A 21,225-nucleotide genomic window follows, 5' to 3' on the forward strand; every position below is an offset into this window, starting at 1 on the left:
TCTTCTTTGAAACCGGTGGTAACTAAATTGAGGAGAGAACCATGTTTCTTGATGAACTGAGCATGATCGGGCAGCTCTGACACTAAACTCTTGAGTTGAGGAGAGATCGCTACAAGATTGATCCGGATGGTCTTCCTGGAAGCCATAGCCTGTTTAACAGAGCAAAGTTAAACCCCTAAGTCCTTGAAATGGTTAGTACAATGTCATGATGTTATGATGTTATGATGTTATGATGTTATGATGTTATGATGTTATGATGTTATGATGTTATGTAAGTAACAAACACAAACAAGTTACACCGCAATCATTCCTAGGTTTTTAAGGCTTGCATGAGTTCCATAGGTAAGTACCCTCCCCACTGAAGTTTGGTTGGTTCCACCTGTCCTAGAATAGTAATCGGGTTCTAGAAGGATCTCAAATCATCGACCTTTCCTTAAGTCCACTTCAGTGCAACACCAAGCGGTTGACCAAAATTTCCCTAAAGTCCAATCTCAAAGAGTGTAGTATCGAGTATCAACCAACCCCAGTCAGAACCGAAGTCAGTTATCTCACTACTTTCTAATGGCTAGGATGAGTCAATTAGGGTTCTAAAGGTCTGGTTAATGCTTTGATGACACCACGCAGACGCCAAATTTTTCCTCAAGTAAACATGAGGAACATCAGGACATCTAAAGTGTCACATTAACCGTAGCCATCACTTTAACCATTCCAGTATACGCCGGACAGTCGCGATGATCTCTTGCGACTTACCTAAGGTACACTAGATCCGGGTGTAGGATCTTTCACTCAAGCATATAATACCCAAATAATCCCTTAAAGAAAATCAGACGCAGGAACAATTCGAAAACATAAATGACCTTATTTTTTTTTATTTTTTTTTTAAGGTAACCTCTCTTTTAAAGTCCCCAGCAGAGTCGCCAGTTCTGTTATACGGTGAACTAACTTTTATGTTTTGCTTTGGAAAGCAATGTCGCGGATAGCAAGAGTCGCCACCGACTTTTCTTTTATCCAATAAGGAAAGGCGGAAAAGAACAGGAAAGACCTTGATTAGATTTTGAGTCCGGGAGGTACATTATACAAAGGGAAGGTGTTAGCACCCTTTGTATCCATGGTTATCCATGGGCTCTTAATTGCTTAGCTCACTTATGTTTTCTTTGTTCGAGAAAGTGTTTGAGGAATGTAAGGTGTTTAGAAAATATTTGAATGAAGAGTTTAACTTTATAATGATTCTTGTACGAATGTATACAAAGTGTTTATCTCGTTTGATTTTGAAAGATGTTTAGAAAAATATAACTCGGCGATGATTCTGGTGCAAATGTTTGCCAAGTGGTGATTTTCTAAAAGATGTTTTGAAAAGTGGGAGGTGTGAAAAGTATTTTAAGATGTGAGCGAGCATTTAAGAGTTATACCTGACAAAGGTCTTTATAGGTATTTCCTATCCTTAGGAGGGTAAAACTGTCCTTACTATTGAGAAGTAAGTAGTCTTATCCTTTGGATGTAAATGGACATCGTAGGGTCGTCGATCGGTCATTGAAGGCAACATTTGTAAGGATACCTTAGCATTCGAAGGGACGATCATCATTTAAGCGTAGGCTACCAAGAAGGGTCATCGAGGGAAAAAGTCATGTATTCGAAGGCAACATTCGAGGGGATATGATGATTTAACCGAAGGGTTTTTGCTAAGGGTATCCTTGCATTCGCGGAACATGGCCGTAATATCGTAAGGCACCAAAGAGAGGGCCCAGATCATATGTTCGAAGGCAATGTAATCAGTCAAGTAATTAAAATGAATCTTCACAAGGGTATCCCACAAATAAAGTGGAATACCTAGCAAACTGTCTCTTCAGGAGTATGTGAACCCTCACAAAATTCAACAAACGGGTTAGAATACCAAGCTAGGGTGCAACCAAGAATTACACCAAACAAAGAATCATAGCAATAATGGTGTCAGGCAAACAGCGTGTAGATGCAATAGAAAACATGTCAATCGAGTACAGAACAGATTAGAATGCAAATGGAAAAAACAAATACTGTCATGTTCGCTACTGCCTCGCCTAGCGAAGGCTTGGCGAACCCTCGCTACATGTTCGCTCAGCGAAGTGCTGGCGAACGGCTGCGGGTTCTGGGTTCTCCTTTGATAACATTGCGGTTTCCGGAACCCCAAACCCTATGGCATCCATTACAGAAATTACATGGTTAAACATTCAAGATATTGTGTTACACATTCATGCATACTTAAACCCATATGCAAAACCTAATGAGAAATTCAATCATAATGTCTCATGTATTTGCAGGTATCAAATTAGGAGCATAAAATTAGTGGGGGTATGGCAAACCTGTTTGCAATTGAGTTGGGCGGAGGTAACCTTTGTGCAGATGAGTTTCCTTCGGGGTATCCGGGGGTTACTCTGAATTCTCTTCGTTAGCCTCCAGGGTTTTTCCGGTTGCCTCTGATAGGGTTTGCTTGTTCCCTCTCTGTCCACCGTCTGTCTATCTGTCCCCTCTCTGTGTGAAGTTCTGGTATTTATAATAATTGTGTCTTGGTGGGCTCAGAATTAAGCCCAAAACTCTCTGGTATTTCGTGAGCTCGCTAGGCGAGTGAGGTAGCGAAGGATTCGCCTAGCGAAGGGTTCGCTCGCCTAGCGAGCATGCCAGTTTAGGTCATGTTCTGGATTTGGTAACCTGTGCGCTGGACCCTTTCTCCTTTAACATTAATGTCTTGAAAATGGATTAGAATGTCTTGAAAAATGTCCTGAACACTTAACGGGCAAATTTTGAAGTATGACAGTGTTGCTGCTGCCAGAGGAGGTTAGCAATCAACTACAGGCGTGAGTTCAAGTCTGAGAAAATGACTCATATTTCTAAAAATTATTTAGGGAAGAACCCCATGTCCAGAACTCAATGGAGATGTTTTAAACGTCGCAAGCGGGCTGAAAGAGAGGCTTCTAGGGAAATGGCTGGAAAAGGCATGGCTAATGGGGCTGATTTTGGAAAGAGAGTTGTGGTAAGGGTCGACACTGCAGCTAAAGAACGGATCAGGGAGTATGTCCGTCGACGAAGTGAAAAATGTTCTGATGAGGTTACTGATGACTTCAGTTTAGAATTAGAAGCAAGTTTGGATATCTTAGTCAATGTGGTGTCAATTCTACCAGAAGAATATAATTGTGTTACTGAGGTGAAGGATTCGGTAGACGATGCTGACGCTGAAGAAATGGCGTTACATAAGCCAAGATTTTACTTTGTGCTGAATGATGGTTCTGTTGAGAGCCAAGAAGCAATTTTTGAGAGGCCCACAATGACTATGAAGGGTCTCTATGTTTAGCCCTAATCCACATGGTTCACTTCTTTGGCCCCAAATTCGATTGATTCGTGGGCCAAGTTAAAAAAGAAGTTCCATGAACAGTTTTACGAAGGGCACTGCAAAATCAATTTGGCAGAATTGTCTAGCATTAAGAGAAGGTTTGTTGAGAGTATTGACGATTATCTGAATAGATTTAGATCATTAAAGGCCAGGTGCTTTACGCAAGTATCGGAACATGAACTTGTTCAAATGGATGCTGGGGGGTTAGATTATTCCATTAGGAAGAAAATACACCCAACTTTTATAAAAAGTATGTCACAATTGGTTGATAGAGTTCAACATCTCGAACGGCTAAGGTTAGAAAAGGTTAGACACAGTAAGGCTAAGAAGGAAAAAATAGCTTTCGTCGATTATTATGCGACAAATCCAATCTATGAGGCTGATTGTGCCTCATCGACCGAATTAGAAATTGACGTGGCTGAGTTAAAGCCAAGATCTGCTTATGAGTGTCGGTTATTACTTCCTGCACAAGGAAAAAATCCTGTCGAAAACAATCCAAAATTCCCTTCAAAAACTTATACATTTGATGTGACAAAGTGTGAGGAAAGTTTTGATTTGTTAGTTAAAGATGGTCAAATGGTGGTGCCACCTGGTACTAAAATACCACCATTGGAACAAAGACAGAAAAGAGGATTTTGTAAGTATCATAATTATCTTGGTCATAATACCTCTAATTGTTATCTTTTCAGGGATCTGGTTCAGAAAGCAATTCAAGAAGGCAGGCTGAAATTTGTTGGCCGCAAAATGAAGATCGATGCTGACCCTCTCCACCAGGAGGAAGCTCTATTCGTTGAGCCAGTCGAGATCAACATGGTCAAGATCTCTAAATATGATGAGGCTGACATGTTAGAGGAAATTAATGAAAGCCCAGATGTCGACATAGCTGATGTCTATCCAAAGGCAGATGAAGATTTGGTAGATTTCCTGTATCGCTGCAAGAATAAGGGTTCACAAGTCTGCTTATGCCCTAGATATGGCGTTGTCACCGACAAAGTTGCTGCTGAAAATTTCCAAAAGCAGGAAAAGCAAAGGAAGTGGGCTGAACAGAGCCCGCCAAAATGAAAGAATCCAAGGAAAGCTGTGGAAAATGCTCAAGCAAGGCCTAGGAGCTTCGTACCACCGGCAAGTGCTCATAGAGGCACCTGGATCAAGCCTCAGAGAAAACTAGAAACCCCAGAAGGTGTTGTTGCTGCCAGAGGAGGTTTAGCAATCAACTACAAGCGTGAGTTCAAGTCTGAGAAAATGACTCATATTTCTAAAAATTATTTAGGGAAGAACCCCATGTCCAGAACTCAATGGAGATGTTTTCAACGTCGCAAGCGGGCTGAAAGAGAGGCTTCTAGGGAAATGGCTGGAAAAGGCATGGCTAATGGGGTTGATTCTGGAAAGAGAGTTGTTGTAAGGGTCGACACTGCAGCTAAAGAACGGATCAGGGAGTATGTCCGTCGACCAAGTGAAAAATTTTCTGATGAGGTTACTGATGACTTCAGTTCAGAATTAGAAGCAAGTTTGGATATCTTAGTCAATATGGTGTCAATTCTACCAGAAGAATATAATTGTGTTACTGAGGTGAAGGATTCGGTAGACGATGCTGACGCTGAAGAAATGGTGTTACATAAGCCAAGATTTTACTTTGTGCTGAATGATGGTTCTGTTGAGAGCCAAGAAGCAATTTTTGAGAGGCCCATAATGACTATGAAGAGTCATTTGAAACCTCCTATTGATTAGGGCTAAAGTCATTCCTGCAATTCTAACTTTGCACGAAACTCAGGGCTTCATTTGGGATGTGGAACGTTTAGAGGAACCACCATATGCAGAAATCCGGCCGACAGGATGGGGGGATATCATTGATGATGTCTGAGCTAGAAGCTCTAAAGAGGATTTTGGCATACATTGCCGAGAACAAAATAAAATCGGCCCTAGAAGTTGAAGAAAACATGGCTTTCGAGGCCTATGTTTTAAAGAAAGAATATATTTTGGCTATTGAGCCAGAGCCTCTAGATAAGTCAGCTGTGGCTAAAGGAAACGTCAACATGCAACATTTAGACTGCATTTACGATGACAAACCTTTAGGGTTTCAAAAAGATCCAAAGGCGCCAGAAAAGATGCGACCACAAGACCCTTTAGAAGAAGTCGACCTTGGGGAAAATGGCGACAAGAGGCCAACATACATCAGCGCCAACATCAACAAAGAGTTAAAATCTGAGGTAATATCTCTACTTAAAGAATTTAAGGATTGTTTTGCTTGGGATTATAACGAAATGCCTGGTTTAAATAGGGATTTGGTAGAGCTAAAACTGCCAATAAAAGCTGGAAGAAAGCCAGTAAAGCAGGCGCCTAGGCGTTTCGTACCAGATATCGTGGCAAATATAAAAGCAGAGATAGAAAGGCTCCTCAAAAGCAAGTTTATACAAACTATAAGGTATGTTGAATGGTTGGCCAATATTGTGCCAGTAATTAAGAAAAATGGGTCTTTACGAGTATGCATTGATTTTAGAGATCTAAATGCTGCTACCCCCAAAGACGAGTATGCCATGCCCGTAGCAGAAATGATGGTCGACTCTGCCGTTGGTTTTGAATATTTAAGTATGTTAGATGGTTATTATGGATATAACCAAATTTTTATTGCAGATGAAGATTTGCCAAAGACGGCGTTTCGATGCCCAGGAGCCTTAGGTACATATGACTGGGGTTGTCATACCATTCGGCCTGGAAAATGCCGGAGCGGCATATCAGAGGGTAATGAACTCAGTGTTCCATGATTTTATTGAAGATTTCATGCAAGTATACATTGACGATATCATGATAAAATTAAATTGTCGACTTACTCATGTCGAACATCTCCAAAAGGCCTATGTAAGGATGAGAAAATGTGGATTGAAAATGAATCCATTAAAGTGTGCTTCTTGTGTGCAGGCGGGTGATTTCCTTGGCTTTGTGGTGCATAAAATAGGTATTGAAGTAAGCCAAAGCAAAACAAAAGCTATTACGGACGTCAAGTCTCCTTCGACCAAAAAGGAACTACAATCTTTGTTGGGCCAGATAAATTTTCTTAGAAGATTTATATCCAACTTAAGTGGTAAAACTAAAGCTTTTTCACCACTCCTTCGACTGAAGAATGAGGATTTTAAGTGGCAAGAAGAGCACCAAGAGGCTTTCGACAAAATTAAAGAATATTTGACTAAGCCTCCAGTACTGGCCCCTCCTGTTAGGAATAGGTCAATGAGGTTGTATATTGCAGCTTCAGAATCGACTATAGGAAGTATGTTAGTCCAAGAGGATGGGAAAAGTGTCGAAAGACCTGTGTATTACCTTAGTCGAATGCTTAATGATCCTGAAACTAGGTATAGTGATATAGAGAAACTATGTTTATGCCTGTATTTTTCTTGTATGAAATTAAAACAATATATTAAGCCCGTTGATGTGTACGTATCTTCTCACTTTGATATTATTAAGCACATATTGTCTAAACCAATTTTGCATAGTCGAATTGGTAAATGGGCTTTGGCGTTAATTGAGTATTCTCTGACGTGCGTGCCCTTAAAAGCGATGAAAGGGCAAGTGGTGGTAGATTTTCTTATCGACCATTTAATGGTCGAAATGGCTCAAAATTATGTAGACATAGTACCATGGAGATTGTACTTCGACGGTTCAAGACATAAGAACGGATCTGGGATGGGGGGAGTTATAATTTCTCTAGATGGAATTCCGGCAGAGTTCAAATACAGAATTGAAGGAGTATGCATAAACAATGAAGCAGGATATGAATCTTTGATCACATGACTTGAACTTCTGCTGGAATTTGGGGGCAAGGAATGTCGAAATTATGGGAGACTCTGAGTTAGTAATTAAACAGGTATCAAAAGAATACAGGTGTGTCAAAGAAAATTTAATCATGTATTTTGTGATTACCATCAGACTACTCAAGAGGTTTGAGCAAGTAAGCCTCCAGCATATACCACGGAAAGAGAACCAGAGAGCAAACAATTTGGCGCAGGAAGCTTCAGGGTATAAAACGTCGAAAAACCAGAATGAGGAAGAGGTTCAAGTAAGAGAGAAGGTACGAGCAACATTGTTATCACCATCAGATTTGTCGATTATAAAGTTAGGAGTTGTAGATAGATATCATTTTGAAATTCTGACTGTCGACGATGGGGGAGAAAATGATTGGTACAAGCCGTTAGTCGATTATTTACGTAATCCTATAGGGTCGACAAATAGAAAGGTAAAATATAGGCCCCTCAGCTATGTCCTAGTGAATGATGAATTATTCAAAAAGACAGCTGAAGGAGTTTTGCTAAAGTGCCTTGGAGAAAGTGAGACGTGTGTGGTTGTGTCGAGTGTACATAGTGGAGCGTGTGGGGCACATCAAGAGGGACTGAAGATGAAATGGATTTTGATGCGCTCAGGAGTTTATTGGCCTTCAATTTTGAAAGATTGCATTGAATGTGCTAAAAGTTATCAGGAATGCCAATTGCATGGGGGCATACAACATATGTCTGCAAGCGAGTTGCATACAATTGTGAAGCCCTAGCCTTTTCGAGGGTGGGCATTGGATGTGATTGGAGAAATAAAACCAGCTTCGTCGAAACAACAAAGGTATGTTTTGGTCGGTATTGACTATTTCACAAAATGGGTCGAAGTCGTAGCATTGACAAATGTAGATCAAGAGGTTGTGATAAACTTTATCCAAAGTCACATCATATGCAGATTTGGTATCCCAAAAACGATTACAATCAACCAAGGATCATTTTTTACTAGTCGAAAGATGCAAGATTTTACAAAAGAGATGGCAATCAAATTATTGACTTCTACCCCATATTACGCACAGGCAAATGGCCAAGTCGAATCGACCAATAAAGTGATCATTAGCCTAATAAAGAACGATGTAGGCAAGAAGCCAAGAAATTGGCATAAGACGTTAGATCAAGCATTGTGGGCATGTCGAACATCGCCAAAAGAAGCAACCGGAACAACTCCGTTTCCACTGGTATATGGGCACGATGAAGTGTTACTAGTAGAGATTCAGGTTCATGCAGTCAGAATCCAAAGGCAACATGAAATACCTTCTGAAGATTACTGGAGTATGATGGCAGACGAACTGGTCGAGTTAGATGAAGAAAGAATGTTAGCCTTGGATTCATTACAAAGGCAGAAAGAAAAAGTCGCCAGAGCCTACAATAAGAAGGTGAAGGGCAAAATGTTTAATGTCAACGATTTGGTTTGGAGAGTGATTTTGCCTATGGATAAAAATGATAGAGTCTTGGGAAAATAGTTCCCAAATTGGGAAGGACCGTTTAAGGTTTTGCAGGTTTTCTCTAATAACGCCTACGAGGTCGAAGAGTTGGCACCAGATAGGAGAATCTTGAGGGTAAATGGAAAATACTTAAAAAAGTATGGGCCTCTCCTTCAAGAGGTCAAGATTTCGATAGGCTAAATGGTTGTCGAATAAATTAGGTTGGAGAAAACTATGTTTGAAACCAGCTATAAAAGCACAGAAAATTAAACATACACGGTGCTTGAAAATAAAGTAGTGGCATAAAAGTTGGCAAAAGCCATTGTTCAAATATTACATCAAAATAAAAACGGCTAAAATTGGCCGAATCTAGACTGAAATGATTGAAGCTCAAGATTGTAGTGCAGAGACTGAGGTCCAAAGTTGTCGGCCTGGACCCTAAGCTGTTCAAGTTTCTTTTCAACGTTGGAGAGTTCTTCAGCTACAGCCAAGGCATCTGTGGTGGTTTTCTCGACAGTCTCTTGGGCCGGCTTCACAACCTTGTCGACAATGCGGGATTCTTCCTCAGTAATTGACCCCAATTCACTATCTAGAGCAGCAATTTGACGCCGAATGTCATCAATTTGGAGGCGTATCTCTGCAGCTTTTGTTTGTTTGGAGGCCAATTCCTTCTTCTTCTACTCAATCATTCCCAACATTTTGGTGACTTCTTCATCGGCTTTCATCACCAGCTCCCATTTCTCCTTCACAAAGGCCTCTGTAGTTACAATCTGGTGTTCATTTTCCCGAACGTTGTCGAGATGACGCAGCATGGGAACCAGAAGTTTTTCAAATGTGGCCATCGCACACTTAGCATACTCAGAAAGGTGAAGCTCCTTGAGTTGGGCAAGCACATGGAAGAGTTCTGGGCCGATAGCAGGTTCACTCAGAAGCACATGGGATAAATCCGGATTAAAGGCGTAGAAACGAACCCTATCCATCAGAGCTTTGACCTTTGTCGCTTCAGGACCCATCTTCTCAGAATGGAGTTGGTGAAGCTGCTCAGAATTTGAAGAAGCATCACGTGATTTTACTAGGCTACGAAGCCTAGCAATTGCTTCTAGAGCAGAAGGCTTTATTGTCAGTGCCTGAGAAGATGAAGGGGAATTAGTTCGTAGAGGAGTAGTTTGAGGAGGCTGGATTTTTGTGATGCCAACATTTCTTTATCCCCTTGAATCCCGCAAAGTCAAGGAAGCTGAAGAAAGACTAGAGTCATAACTAGTCTAACTGGAATCCGTGTGTGTGGCAGGGCTAGTGACTGAACCATAGTCATTATCACTAGTCTGGATAGGGGAGTCAGTGAACTCACTAGTATTGTCGACAGAGGTTGCTTGGTGAGATGGATAATAAGTCATCGACATGGGAGTATAGTCAACAACACGGTGAGGTTGCTCTCCAGAAGCATCAACCTGTTTTTAGAGCAAAAGGATGTTTGTAAGAAAAGTCCAGCAATTCAGGGAAAAAGATAGTAAAACAAGTGATTACCTATGTCGGTGTAGGAAGAACAATGTTCGGATTCCCTTCCTCCAAGATAGCAGCAGCAGGGATGTTGGTCGGCTTCGATGTCCCCATAGTTGGATCAGGGACCTTATTGAGGATAGACGTGTCGACCACAATGGTGTCAGCGTCTAGAGAAGAAGGAGCCTCTATAGTGAGCACTTTGTGTTGTTTTTTCTTTTTTGCTTCACCACCCTTAGAGGGAGAATCATGCTTCTTCCTTTTATGGCCCTGGTAGCCTTTGAATTTGTGGGATTGTTGGGGATATGGATGAGTCGACTATTGAGTTGGCTGAAGACAGGAAGAGAGGTTATAAGCAGATATTCTATTCAGAAGATCAAACAAGCCGACAAGAAATACCTCAGGTACTGTGGCAGCAGAACGCTTATGTTTTTTGGATTTCTTGGATTGAGGAGAAGGGACAGGTAGATCTGTCGAACATGGTTGAACCTGCACATATGTAAAAGGTTAGAGGCCATATATTTTTCTTCTTAGAGAAATCACAGGGTTGAATGAGATTGCTACATATAGTTGCATACCGAAGAACTGGACTTTTTCAAAACTTGGGAAATGGGTTGCTCATCATCATCAGAAGACTTCTCAAGAGTAGCCTGCAGGAGTGGAAATGACAGTTAAGAATATATACCAAAGTAAAAGAAAACAGAAAATCAGCCAGGTTTGAACCTGAGTCTTTTCTGTCGAAATGATAGGTTCATTGACAGGAGCGGGATCTACAGGGTCTATGGGGATTGTTGTAAAGAAAACATAGAAAATCAAGTAAGCGACAGAATCCAAATAAAAAGAGGTGCTAGCTTTCCAGAAAAGTGTTACCAATTTGTGTGGTATCGAGCACTCTAACATATTGAGGATCAATATGAAGTGGCCCTGAGTAGTAGGGAAAATAATGCTTCATCGGTACCACTCTGTCGACCTTTTTCTTATAAGCATTTTGCACGTCTGAAAAGGGACAATAATACCAATATGGACTTAGAGAGACGAAGGCCAAAGCCAATGGGCTAGATGGCAAAGGAGGGAATCTGATGTTTCCAAAATGAAGGGCTTAAAGATACTTGTCTTTCGCATAGCCAGGGATTTGAAGCTTTGGGATCATGTCAGTTACCTCCTCCTTTAATTCGGCAGCAGCCTCAGAAATGGTCCGACGAAGATTATCAGGTCGATACACAACTCAGAAATATTTCTGGAAAGTTTGAATTTATTTGATATGGAGAGCCTTACACTTTGTCGATTTCTCCTGCAAATGGACAAGAGCTTGAGTTAGTTCAGATAATTTGCCCTCAGGAGCGCCAACGTAAGCAGCAAAATATGATTTCCACCAATCATCAAATTTTTTGGTACAGAGGAAGGCTGATTGAAATGGGATGGAATGGAGCCTGGGTCGTTTTTCCCAAAGGGCCTCAACATCTTCTTGGATCATACTCCAGGGCTGATCACAAAGGATGTTTGTGAGTATATCGAGAGAAGAAAACAAGGACTTGGGAACAAACCGACAAAGTCCAAATTATCTAGCTACCAAGTTAGGTTGGTAAGCAACTAGTCTAGGGTTGACGCCTGATGTTACAGCCGACAGAAACTGGGGGACCAGAAAGCGTCTCCAGATAACAAAAGTTTCATTCTTGTGCTTATCTTCAGTCGGAGGGAAAGCCCTGGTGAGCCATTCGGGACCTTCAGTCCGACTACTGAAAGGAGCCATAGAGGGGTGAAAGTCGGTGCGAGTTAACATGATGTCAAACAAAATGCGAAACACCTTGACATCAGGAAAAGTTCTATCGATGGGGGTCAGAGGGATCAGTCGCTTCCAAAGAAGGTGTTGCTCTTCTGGGGGACACGCGACCCTTCTCATCCCATGCGACATTATATCTTTAGAAAAAATGGCATTGAGCCACAGTTGTAGGAACCAAAAGGGACCGTGAGCCAAGACATTCTTCTTTTTTGAGTTCTCAGGGTCTAAGAGTTTGATTTGGCAGACAACTTCAGATAAAGACTCGTAAAGAGAGGCCAGTATTAATTGGCCAAGAGCAATGTGACGCTCTTGGTGTAGTTGAGTCGCCAGGAGAGCAAAGTGTTTAGCTATTTGCATTGATTTAGAGCAAAACACAAAGCGAGACAGCCAAAGAGTTAGAAAGGCTACATGTTCTTCAGTGGTCACATGGCCCGAAGATGTAGCATGATGATCAATGAAGTTATTGTATGTCGGTTTGCGAGAATCACCAACTTCAAACCTTAGAGAGGCTGGTGTTACGGCTTCGCAGTCGAACACTTCGCCGGTCGATTTTAGGCCTGTAATGGCAGCAATATCTAAAAGCTTCGGCTTTATCATGCCACACTTTGTATGAAAGGAGTTGGTCGAACTTTCCCATAATTGGAGGGCAGCCAGCAACATCCCACAGGATTGAGGGGGGCCACAACGGGAAATCTGCAAAAGGGTAGATATACCTATTCGTTTCCAGTGGTCGATTTTCTCTACCTCTAAACGATCCATCCAAGCGCAAAACTTAGGACAATTCTTGGGAGGAGCAGTTCTAAAGTTCCTTTCGACATAATGGAGGGAGAAAGGTTTTTTAGAAGAAACTAGTGGTTCAGAAAAATGATTGGTAGGGAAAAAGGATTTTTTCTTAGTTATATCCGGTTGACGATTCTCTGGGAGTGGACCTAAGAATGCTAGAGGTTTGTCAGATAGGGAGAAAGGGATTAATACCTGAGAACGCCATATTTTGGCTTTTTCTTCAGCGAAAGGAGGTTCAGGAACATATTCCTTGCCACCAATGGTGAGTAGTTGCGTGAGCTTCGCAGCGGAGGGGAGTGTTTTGCTTTTGCTTGAGCTGGCCATGGAAGAATTTGAAGGTTTAAGGAAGAAAGGAGTTTGTTCGTATTCGTTTACTGAAGCAGAGGGAAAAGATGAAGAGCGAAAAAAGGAAAGAAGAAGAAGAAACAAGGTTTTTATAGGAGTTTAAACCCTAGGAAAAGGAAAAATGAACGTTTGATTTTCTTTTTCTAATGCATGTACCCATGTTCCCACATCTGTAGACACGTGAGGGAGAAGGGGCAGTCGTGGGTGGAGACACGTCTCCTTCATAAAGACGTGAAGTGATGGAGACGTGATTTTGTGAGTCTCGAGAGAAAAAGGAGATGCTTGTCATGATTAGATGACGTTAGCGGCGTGGGACAAACAGGTGTACCACCAAGTAGAAGTGGAAACGGTAAGGAGAAATTCGACATCTCAAAGATGCCATTATCTCATAAAAAGTCGACATTCGAAAATGGCATCTCTGGGGGGGGCATTTTGTTATCACAAGAAATTGATAGGGCAGGTTGAAAGCGTAGTTAATGAAAGCGCCTTATGGATTTAAGGATTATACCCCACCAAGGGGAGGTTTGAAAGAAAAGCTGAGCCCAAGATAAGCAAGAGTTGGGAAAACCACAAGTTACCAGAAGATGAAATCGACGGAAGAAGCAAGTTTGGTCGAAATCCGTTCCGTCGACTGAACCAGAGATTGGGACTTAAGAAATTCTTGATTGCACCAAACACATGGGGGATGGTGTCGACATAAATACCTGACCAGGATAAGTTTGAAATTCAAAATGGTTAGCAGTTACAAGGAGAACGAGCGCCAAAGATATGGAGCAGTTTTAAGATCGTGTAGCACGGCGTTTGTCTACAGACAATTATTTTTTGAGTAGTTTTGCTTGTAGACAGTTTCTTTAGTTCATTATAAAAAGGGGATCCCACAGAGGACTCCGGGTGTTCACTTTGTACCAAAATCACTTGTAAAAAACTTCACATTCCCAGCGCGAGGAAGCAAGAGTTTTCAAGAGTGCTATGTACGTGAATCACCACATTTACTTCAATGCAACTTCCTTATTTTTCAATTGTTCCCGTTGAACACTTTATTTTAATTTCGTTTACGTTTGAATTATTCTTTTATGTTGTCGTCTACACTGTCGACACTAATTCTATTAAGATAATAGAATTCACCAAAAGTATGTTCGTTGTGTATGTCTTTTGAATGTTGGTCACAAGTCACCCATAGTCTATAGCATCATCATTTAGTGTGGAAAAACCTTTGCTTGTTCAATATTTTGTCAAAAGTTGTTTCTCACAAAGTTAATAGTCCGTTGAATTGAACGAGTTACCCTGTTACATTAGCACATGTCTTAGGATCAACTGGTTGATCCTGTAAGTAACCCTTAGTTTTAAGGCTTAGGAAGGACCAACGATTGTTTACCAATTTCCACAGTAAGTAACATTCCCATAAGAACCTCTTCAATAAAGGACATCCCCAACAAGCTCATTCATAACAAGTCTTCAAACTAATTTATCCAATAGTAGCTCATCATAAATGATCGTTGCCAACTTGTGAGAAGGTCTTCACCTCTCATATCCCCAACTCACTAATCTATCCCACACGCGGGATACATTCCATCAAATACACCAGGGATCATATCAAAGGATTTTAGTTCAGGGGTTTTGTATCTAGGGAATTCATCATAGGGTTCTATCAAGGTTATCATAGGGTTCTATAAAGTATTTTTAGCAAGAGGTTTCACCACGGGTTTCTTCAGAAAAATTTCACCGGGATTATATCAAGGTTTCTATCACCATAGAATTTTATTAAAAGATTATATCAAGGTTTTTTTATCAAAGAGTTCTACCAAAGGGGTTCTACCGGAATTTTTATCAAAGGGTTCTACCATAATAAAGGGGTTTCGCCAGAGTTTTCTAGGGGGTTTACCATGGGGTTTTATCATCAGGGGCTCCATCATAAGATGGCTTGGAGGTCAGCAAAGTGTCATGGATTATCCAATCCTCGCTTATTTCCCAGGATCCACTAACTTCGTGGTCAAAATTAGGGGTTCCTCTATATATTTAACCATATTTAACCATATTTGACCACCATATACGTCCTTACTACTAACTTAGGATGTAAGACACTAATGTATTCATATTCTCATATAGGTCATCTGGTCAACTCCAATATCCTAAAAAGTCAAAGGAGGACCCTTTTGACTTTTCCAAACCATTGATCCCATTTTTAGATAACCAATAAGTTAATATTGTCATGGGTCTTTGGTTACCTATTTTAGGTTTATTTGGTTACTTAATTTTTGTTTAGGGCTAGCAATAAGGTTAATTGGGTTTTGATTGATATTAGTAAAACTCTTTGTTTTAGTTATTAGGTTAATTATTTTTAAGATGATAAGTTAATTAACCTTTTGGTAGTTTATATTATTGTTATTGGGTTAATTAAATTAATTAGATGGGTGGGGTTCGATTAAGTACTTGAGTTTACAATTATTGTTTGGGTTGATTTAAGACTGCTTCAGGTTCATTCCATTTGGCTTCAGTGAGTGACCCAGGCCTCAGGTTTATTGGGCCAAGTAAGACCCATCATCTGAACCGGGTCAAATGCGACCCGTGTTCATCCCCGTTCATCTTCTTCCCCAATCAGACCCCTAAGTTTACATGCAGAATGAGCAATCAAACAATAAAACATAATTAAATCCAAAACTTCCATTTTCATTTAACTGATTCATTATATTATACAATTTACAAACAAAAACGATCAAGTACATCCCAAAATTCACAAACCCTAATCTATTTTCTAACTAAATCAAATACATAATCAAATCAAATCTAAAATTCCTAAATCAACTAATCTAATTAAAATCCTAACTCTAAAATCTATAAGAACCTAAGCCTATGATTTAATCGAGGACAGAGGAGAAAACCCTAAGGAAATACTTCAACTGCTGCAAATCCCAATCCTTCACCAAAGCTCGAATTAAACTAAGATTAGGGTTTCACGTTGAAACCCTAATTCCTATGAGCTTAGCTTGCATCAATCTTATAGTACCTTGTAACACCCCAATAAAATAAAATAATTATTTAAATTGAATTAATAGTATATTATTAATTTAATTAAATAATTAGATTATTATTATTGGATCATTTTAATTATTTTGGAATAATAATTATTATTGGAAAATATATAAGTGTGAAATGAGGAAAGAGAATCCCATTTGGTAAAGAAGTGTTTTCACGTGAAAACAGAGAAACTGCAGAGAAGAGGAAAAGGGAAGAGGCAGAGCAAGAGGAAGAAAGTTGGAGAAGAGGAAGAGCTTGAACTCAAAGAATTGCCGGATTATCTCAGGTAAAGGGGGTTTATCGTCGATTAATGGGTATTATGGGATAATATGTAATGGGTAGTGATAAGCCGTTGATTCAACCCTAATTGGGACTGTATATGCTGAAATTGATGTGGAATAAACTGTGTTAAAACTGTAAATTGAATCGATAGTTGTGTGAGTCGTAAATGTTAGACTATGGCACGGATCCCCATTAAAAACTTGAATCGGCACTACCAATTTAGAGACAAATTGGGTTTAGATGCGGGAGCAGCCGGAAAACCGGATAGGCGTTAAGCTAACGGAACTTTGGAATAACTCAGAAAATCTGAGTCTGCGCGCGAACGGTCGACCATAGAGTCGGCGTGCGCTGACCCGTGGGGCATGCGCCGACTGCATGCGTCGACGCAAGGCATTTTTCGCCGACCCGTGACTTAAGCGTCGACCCTATGCGTCGACGCAAGGAGTTTTGCGCTGACTCCCTCCAGTTGAGCAGAGCCTTTGCGCCGACCAGCGAGCTTTGGGCTGACCCCTATGGTCGACGAAAAGCCTTCATTCTTTGTTCATGGACGTGCATAATGGTTTTGTCATCATCGAAACTGGATATCGTATGTTGCAGAGTGGAAAAATGGATATGTTAATGTTGTGTACATAATTGAGAGCTGGCCTATGTTGGCACGTGATGTAATAGGGATTATATCCCGCTGTTGTGAGCCGTATAGGTATTAGTAGAGAGTGCTAATACGGTGTTTAATTGACTTACATGATAATGATGTGTTGATTGATGTATGATGGCATGCCTAATGATGTGAATGTATATATATTGCCTGTGTTGTGAATGGACTGTTGTATGGCTTAGAGTGTGAGCTTATGTCCGTTGTGAATTGTTGTTGATGCTGCATTGCTAGATGATTAGCGTGTATAGCATAGCCTTTGGGGCTGTAGCTAATTCCCATGGTGAGGAATTAGTGAGTGAATCATTGTGGATTTGTTGTTGATGTTTGCATGCTAGATGATTAGTGTGCATAGTCTAGCCTTTGGGGCTGTAGCTAATTCCCATGGTGGGGAATTAGTGAGTGAGTCATTAGATCTCAAATGAGTGGGACTAGTGAGCTTAGTAGCCGTATCTGGGTTTGATCGGTGAGCTTGAGCTATATGTTCAAGAATAGTCGGTACCGCATGTGTGGAGTCTCATTGCATAAATATCCGTATGGCGTATAATATGAATGGATGTATTCCAATATTATACGTGTGTTCGTGTTGTTGTTAAGTATGATTTGAGATTATACTTGTGTATTATGTTGGTGTTGAGCATGATGTTAAGTTGATGTGCTGATACTGAATGTATGTTGTAGTTAGGGTGATTGGTGTGTTGAATTACTTAACATGACATAATATTTTATAATGCCTATTTATTGATTGAGGAACTCACCCTTACAACTATTTTTCAGGTAACGAGAAATGAGTTGAGTAGAAGCGAATGCTTGGAGTCTAGTGTAGTCTCCTTAGTGGGTCGTGCTCTGATAGATGTAACATCGGGATGGGACGTTTTATGTTGTTGAATAATTTACATGTGAATGTTACATGTTTTACATAATTTGATGAATTGGAATTTTATCCGCTGCGATTTATGAAATTGTTTGATTGATTAAGTAAAGAGCATGACAGTTATTTTGAGATATGGTGTGAATGTTTTGTGTGACACCCTTTGGTGCATAATTACTCTGATTGTTATATGTTAATAATTTAACTAAATATTTGGGGTATTTAGAAGGGTGTTACATTAGTGGTATCAGAGCATAGTTGGTCGAGTCGAGTCGCAATTATTCTGTTTTCCCTGTACGGGATAGGTGTTGTGTAACCCTATCAGTACTTATTGTTTTAGCTTGTTGGGTTTTCAGAATAGAGATGGCTGGAAGAGGTAGAGATGATGCTGCGATTGCTGAGGCTCTGGGTATGCTAGCTGGAGTACTTGGAGGAAATCCGAATGTTGTGGGGATGGGAGCTGCTCGTCAACTGAGTGAGTTCCAGAAGAACAATCCTCCAATGTTCAAGGGAGCATACGATCCAGATGGCGCTCAGAAGTGGTTGAAGGAGATCGAGAGGATCTTCAGGGTAACTGAGTGTGCTGATAACCAGAAGGTCAGGTTCGGTACACATATGCTATCAGAAGAAGCTGATGATTGGTGGGTTGCTACCCGCACTGAGTTGGAATCTGCTGGGAACGCTGAAATTACTTGGGCTGTATTCAGAGAGAGATTCCTGAGGAAGTATTTTCCAGAGGATGTTAGAGGAAAGAAAGAGATAGAGTTCTTGGAATTGAAGCAGGGTAACAGGTCTGTTACTGAGTATGCTGCTAAATTTACAGAGCTGTCAAAGTATTATACTCCCTATAATGAGGCTGCTGGAGAATTTTCAAAGTGTGTGAAGTTTGAGAACGGGCTGCGTCTCGAGATCAAACAGGCTATTGGATATCAGCGGATCAGGGTGTTTTCTGACTTGGTTGACTGTTGCAGGATTTTTGAACAGGATTCCAAGGCTAGAGCAGAGAGCTATCAACAAAGGGTTGATAGGAGGGGTAAGAATCAGATTGATCGTGGGAAACCGTATGCAGCTGGCAAGGGTTTCCAGAAGCAGAGTGGGATGAAGAGGCCTAGTGGGGGAGACTCTAGTGCTCCTGTTAAGTGTTATAGATGTGGTCGGGCTGGACATCGTGTCCATGAGTGTACCAGTGCTGAGATGAAATGTTTCAAGTGTGGCAAAGGTGGTCATTTGGCTGCAGAGTGCCGGTTGAAGACTGTAACTTGTTTCAACTGTGGAGAGTTGGGTCATATCAGTCCCCAGTGTCCTAAGCCGAAGAAGGAGAATCAGTCAGGAGGCAAGGTCTTTGCCCTGTCAGTTTCTGAGACTTTTGCAGATGATCGTTTGATCAAAGGTACGTGTTATATTAATGGCTTTCCTCTTGTAGCTATTATTGACACCGGTGCCACTCATTCTTTTATATCTTTGGATCGTGCTGTGAAACTTAAGTTAGAGATATCTGAGATGCGTAGTAGTATGGTGATTGATACTCCTGCGAAGGGTTCAGTGACTACTACTTCTGTTTGTTTGAATTGTCCTTTGAGTATTTTTGGTAGAGACTTTGGGATAGACCTTGTGTGTCTTCCACTAGTGCAGATTGACGTTATCTTGGGTATGAACTGGTTGGTGTTTAACCGAGTTTCTATCAACTGTTTTAATAAGACTGTGATATTTCCTGAGATTGAAGAAGGAAAGAGTTTGTTTCTATCAGCGAGGCAGGTGAGTGAGGAAGTAGCAGATGGGGCAGAGTTGTTTATGCTGTTAGCGACTTTGGAGGCTAAAGATAAACTGGCGATTGGCGATCTAGCTGTGGTGTGTGATTTTCCTGATGTGTTCCCGGAAGAGGTGAATGAATTGCCGCCAGAGCGTGAAGTTGAGTTCTCGATTGATTTGGTACCTGGTACTAGACCGATATCGATGGCGCCGTATCGTATGTCTGCTGTGGAGTTAACTGAATTGAAGAGTCAGTTGGAAGAGCTGCTGGATAAGAAATTCATTCGTCCGAGTGTGTCGCCGTGGGGTGCACCAGTGTTGTTGGTTAAGAAGAAAGAAGGTACTATGAGGTTGTGTGTGGACTACAGGCAACTGAATAAAGTGACGATCAAGAATCGGTATCCTTTGCCGAGGATTGATGATTTGATGGATCAGTTGGTTGGTGCGAGTGTGTTCAGCAAGATAGATTTGAGATCTGGGTATCATCAGATACGTGTGAAAACTGAAGATATTCAGAAGACTGCTTTCAGAACAAGGTATGGACATTATGAGTATTCTGTGATGCCTTTTGGTGTGACTAATGCGCCTGGTGTATTTATGGAGTATATGAATAGGATTTTCCATCCGTACCTAGACAAGTTTGTTGTGGTGTTTATCGATGACATTTTGGTGTATTCGAAATCTGAAGAAGAGCATGCTGAGCATTTGAGAGTGGTTTTAGAAGTTCTGCGAGAAAAGAAGTTATTTGCTAAACTGTCTAAGTGTGAATTTTGGTTAGAAGAGGTTAGTTTTCTTGGTCATGTGATTTCAAGAGGTGGTGTTGCTGTTGATCCTTCTAAGATAGAAGCGGTATCTAAGTGGGAAGCTCCTAAGTCTGTTGCTGAGATTCGAAGTTTTCTTGGTTTGGCTGGTTATTATAGGAAGTTCATTGAGGGATTTTCTAAGTTGGCATTACCGTTGACGATGTTGACCAGAAAGGGGCAAGCGTTTGTTTGGGATTCAAAATGTGAAGAAGGCTTCCAAGAGTTAAAGAAAAGGTTGACTACTGCTCCTATCCTGATATTACCGAGTTCGTCGGAACTATTCGAGGTTTATTGTGATGCTTCATTGTTGGGTTTAGGTGGTGTGTTGATGCAGAATAAGCAGGTTATAGCTTATGCTTCGAGACAGCTAAGGGTTCATGAGAGGAACTATCCGACACATGACTTAGAGTTGGCAGCCGTGGTATTTGTTCTGAAGTTGTGGAGGCATTATTTGTATGGATCAAGATTTGAGGTTTTCAGTGACCATAAAAGTTTAAAGTATTTGTTTGATCAGAAAGAGCTGAATATGAGACAAAGGAGATGGTTAGAGTTTCTGAAGGATTATGACTTTGGTTTGAATTACCATCCGGGTAAAGCAAATGTAGTAGCTGATGCGTTGAGCCGGAAATTGTTACATATGTCTATGTTAATGGTTAAGGAATTGGATTTGATTGAACAGTTTAGAGACTTGAGTTTGGTGTGTGAGAGTACTCACAATAGTGTTAAATTGGGAATGTTGAAGTTAACGAGTAGTATTCTGGATGAAATCAGAGAGGGTCAGAAATCCGATATGCTTTTGGTTGATAAGTTGACTCTAGTGAATCAAGGTCAAGGTGGTGAATTCAGAGTTG

The sequence above is a fragment of the Lathyrus oleraceus genome, chromosome 6 (assembly GCF_024323335.1).
Source record: "Lathyrus oleraceus cultivar Zhongwan6 chromosome 6, CAAS_Psat_ZW6_1.0, whole genome shotgun sequence".
Classification (NCBI taxonomy): Eukaryota; Viridiplantae; Streptophyta; class Magnoliopsida; order Fabales; family Fabaceae; genus Lathyrus; species Lathyrus oleraceus.